Below are 5,000 nucleotides of genomic sequence, written 5' to 3'. Positions count from 1 at the left end.
TATTGAGAAGCCTGAAGACAGATCTTCCTGACTGTCTATTAAGGTTCATCAATCATGTTCTGGATGGGGGCCCTTTTGAGGTCCCCTTTCTGGATTTACGTATTACCCCTAAAAGCCCCACATACGCCTCTACAGGGACACTGCTTTTTTTTAAGGGGATGCTTGATATACATTTTACATCAGTGGACAGAAAGATGTTGTATAATGCCATTGTGAAATCTGCTAATGCTAATGTGCTTAAGGGGAGGGTTGACACAAAATGGAGGGGTCATTTTGGGGGCAGTGAAGATCTGTCACCATCATGGAGGGTACTGTACAAGCCCCCCATACCAAAAAGGTCTGGGGACCTTCAGTGGCGGGTACTTCACTGTGTCATGGCCACAAAGGTCTTTGTCGTCAAGTTCAGGCATGATCTCTCACCTTTATGTAGTGTCTGTAATGTACCGGATTCAGTGTTTTTCTTGTTTTTGTGACTGTCTGAAATTGTTGTCCCTTTTTCAGTTGTTGGAGGGAGTGGGCCAGAGGTTGGGGTTCACTTTCTCAAAAGAACTGTTCATCCTTGGGGTTAAATACTCCAAAAACAAAAGGGAACTGTGCACCTTCATTATACTGTAGTGTTTTAAGGTGGTTTTTGGTTCAATAAAAGGGGTTTTAAAAGTCAAAAAGTCTCTCTCTCTCCTGTGCCTCTCCAATATTCCGCTCTATTTCTCTTACTGTCTCTCTCTCTCCCTCCCTGTCTCTCTCTCTCTCCACTGCCTCTCCATCATTCCTCTCTTTTCATCTTGCTCCCCCCTTTTCTGTCCTTATTCTCCTCCTGCTCTTCTTCCCTCCCCCTCTTTCCTTGCCTCCGTTTCTCTCACTCTCATCATCCTCTCTATCCCTTTCTCTCGTCTGTCTCAGTGTGCAGCAGCAGAGAAATTGGGCGAATAACCAATGAGAACAGAGTATTGAGATCTGGAAACAGCCTGGACTCTCCACTGCTCAAGGTGTCAGCACGACTCGCTGTGTGTGTGTGTGTGTGTGTGTGTGTGTGTGTGTGTGTGTGTGTGTCTCTGTGACCTGTGATATAATGGCCAAGGTGCTACAGCCAATGTGTCACTGTTGCACAGAACACATGTCTGACCTCTCACCAGCTCACAGTCTGCTCCAGAGAGAGAGAGAGAGATGGAGAGAGAGGGGGGGGAGAGAGAGAGAGAGAGGGAAAGAGGAAGAGAGAGATGGAGGGAGAGAGGGGGGAAAGAGAGAGAGAGATGGAGAGGGGGGAGAGAGAGAGAAATGGAGAGAGAGGGGGGGAGAGAGAGGGAGCGAGGGAGCAAGAGAGAGAGAGAGGGGAAGAGGAAGAGAGAGAGATGAGAGAGAGGAGAGAGGGGTGGGGGTGAAAAGAGAGAGAGAGGTAGAGGGAAATGGAGAGAGAGGGAGCGTTAAATATAGAGCCTGGATGTGAGAGTTGCATCAGGAAAAACAGAACAAAAGAGAGGGAGAGAGAGAGGAGAAGACAGAGAAAAAGAGAAGGGGATAGAGAAGAATATAGAGAGAGGGGAAACACAGATAACTGGGATAAAAGCAAAAGAAAGAGAGAGATTAGGGGCTAAAGAGAGAAATAGGAGTTATGAGAGAACTGCAGGAATGGGAGAAGAGAGAAAGAGAGAGAGAGGAAGAGAGAGAGTGGGGCTGAAGGAGAGGGTAGGAAACGGAGAGAGAGGCTGTTCTGTCCATTCTGTGTTTATTGGTTGGTGGTCAACATGCTTCCAGCCGGTCCCGCTCAGTAAGTGGAGGTTTGAATGGGATCAGTGGCCCAGACATCAGACATCTGAGGATGGACCAGAGAGAGACACACACACACACACACACACACACACACAGTCTACAGAACATGCATTCACACACATAAGCACACACACTCACAGAAATACAGGCACACACATTTCAAATATTAATGACGTCAATCAGTGCCTGAGACGACAGAACCAGCCAGACTCCAAATGCAGCAAATGTAGCATTAACCGTAAAAACATAATTATATCTTTCCTCCACTACATGTGTGTAAATGTGTGTGTGTGTCTCTGTGTGTTTGTGTGTGTGTGTGTGTGTTATCCTCTGCTTCTGACGCATCTGCAGCATGAAGTGAATCATCCTCTCTGGGAACAGCTTTCTGGAATGGGCCTGTCCCTGATATGGCCTTTTACGGCCCTCAAATGGCCCTGATGTGGCCTTTAAATGGCTCTCATATGGCCCTGATGTGGCGTTTATACGGCACTCATATGGCCCTGATGTGGCCCTGATATGGCCTTTATACGGTACTCATATGGCCCTGATATGGCGTTTATACGGCTCTCATATGGCCCTGATGTGGCCTTTAAATAGCTCTCATATGGCCCTGATGTGGCGTTTATACGGCACTCATATGGCCCTGATGTGGCCCTGATATGGCCTTTATACGGTACTCATATGGCCCTGATATGGCGTTTATACGGCTCTCATATGGCCCTGATGTGGCCTTTAAATGGCTCTCATATGGCCCTGATGTGGCCTTTAAATAGCTCTCATATGGCCCTGATGTGGCGTTTATACGGCACTCATATGGCCCTAATGTGGCCTTTAAATGGCCTTTATACGGCCCTCATATGGCCCTGATGTGGCCTTTAAATAGCTCTCATATGGCCCTGATATGGCGTTTATACGGCACTCATATGGCCCTGATGTGGCCCTGATATGGCCTTTATACGGCACTCATATGGCCCTGATGTGGCGTTTATACGCCACTCATATGGCCCTGATGTGGCCTTTAAGCAATACTGAAAATACAATGTATGCACGCATGGTATGCACACATGACACACACACACACACGTAATGAGCTTCAGGATTATTAGAGGAGAAACACGCAAATGGCGTTTGCCTCATTAGCCTGCATCCAGTTTGTTTTCCAAATGAGCTTTGCTCTCCCCCCAGGTATCTGCCACCGTGTGTGTGTGTGTGTGTGTGTGTGTGTGTGTGTGTGTGTGTGTGTGTGTGTGTTTGTGTGTGTGTGTGGGTGGGGTGTGTGGGGGGGCTGTTGATATGTTTAGACATAAAGGAGAATGTTCTTCCAACATGTGGAACAGGCTTTGAGATGGGCTCATATTCTCATGTTTTAAAATAATGTTGCAACAAATAATGCATACAAAATGTTCATGTTCTTAACTGAGGGATTGTGGAGGAGTGGTGTATGTGCGTGCGTGCGTTTGTGCGTGTGTGTGTATGTGTGTGTTTGTGTGTGTGTTTGTATGTGTGTGTGTGTGTGTGTGTCTGTGTGTGAGGAAAGCTGGTGAGGTTTTTGTGTGTGTGTGTGTGTGTTATCCTCTGCTTCTGACGCATCTGCAGCATGAAGTGAATCATCCTCTCTGGGAACAGCTTTCTGGAATGGGCCTGTCCCTGATATGGCCTTTATACGGCCCTCAAATGGCCCTGATGTGGCCTTTAAATGGCTCTCATATGGCCCTGATATGGCGTTTATACGGCACTCATATGGCCCTGATGTGGCCCTGATATGGCCTTTATACGGCACTCATATGGCCCTGATGTGGCCCTGATATGGCCTTTATACGGCACTCATATGGCCCTGATGTGGCCCAGATGTGGCCTTTATACGGCACTCATATGGCCCTGATGTGGCCCAGATGTGGCCTTTATACGGCACTCATATGGCCCTGATATGGCCTTTAAATGGCCCTGATGCGGCTATGTGATGCGGTTCTGTTCTGGCCCTAATCTAGCCCTGATGCGGCTCTATTCTGGCCCTGATACGGCTCTATTCTGGCCCTGATACGGCTCTATTCTGGCCCTGATACGGCTCACATGCAGTGAATCAGGGCCAGGGCTCATTCCTTCACTAGGTTACACTGCACAAAACGATAGTAGTGCATTCAGCCACAACCAAATAAGACACAGCACTTGGAGATAAACAACTCATATCTATGCCAAAATGAAACACTGCAATCAACAATCCTTTCTAAAAAATGTAATTATTGCAACAAAACCATACACACATGCACCATTTGAATTTCAAATCAACAGCAACACACTGATGTGTTTTATTGTGTTTATTAAAGTTACACCAAAAATATTGTGGATTATGGATCGTGCACTCTGTTCAGATCTGGCCACAAGTCCTCGTCAACATCACAGGCGATCTTCTCTCTAGACAGGGCAACAGGGAAACTATCACCTTGTGTGCCATATCCACCCTTGAACTGACCCCACCTCAAAATCTCTTCCTTCCCTCTTCCATTGCTTGCAAAAAAGGCGTGCAGGTATGTGGTTGGTGGTCATATACATTTCATTATACATTTCATTGGCACACAGAAAATAATTATTCGATTAAGTGTTTTCAGGTATGTGTGTGGTGTGGGTATCACCAATTACCAGACGTGCTTGCATTTTGAATGGAAGTGTTTTCCCAAGAGATTTCACTTTTGAACAAAGTATCTAATGTAAGAAATTGTGTGTAGTGTTTTGCAATAAGTGTGTTGCAGAATTGCAAACAATGTGCCAAGCTGAAAATGAATGTGTTTAAGCTATGGTTACACAGTGTTTAAGGCATGCTACAAGAAGTTTAGGTATTGAGGTTTTGGTCTAAGCATTCGTTTTCAGTATGTAAGCAACAGGCAAAAACTGTAAACACGCAACCCGCGCATGCAAACATGCACACGCACACTCACACACACACACTCACTCATACACAGACACATGCACGCATGGTATACACACATGACACACACACACACACACACACACACACACACAACACACACACACACACACACACACACACACACTCACTCACTCAAACACACACACACATGCACGCATGGTATACACACATGACACACACACACACGTAATAAGCTTCAGGATTATTAGAGGAGAAACACGCAAATGGCGTTTGCCTCATTAGCCTGCATCCAGTTTGTTTTCCAAATGAGCTTTGCTCTCCCCCCAGGTATCTGCCACTGCGTGTG

This window comes from Alosa alosa, chromosome 9 (genome assembly GCF_017589495.1).
Source record: "Alosa alosa isolate M-15738 ecotype Scorff River chromosome 9, AALO_Geno_1.1, whole genome shotgun sequence".
Classification (NCBI taxonomy): domain Eukaryota; kingdom Metazoa; phylum Chordata; class Actinopteri; order Clupeiformes; family Clupeidae; genus Alosa; species Alosa alosa.
The sequence above is the reverse complement of the archived record's forward strand: the minus strand, read 5'-3'. Positions refer to the sequence as shown.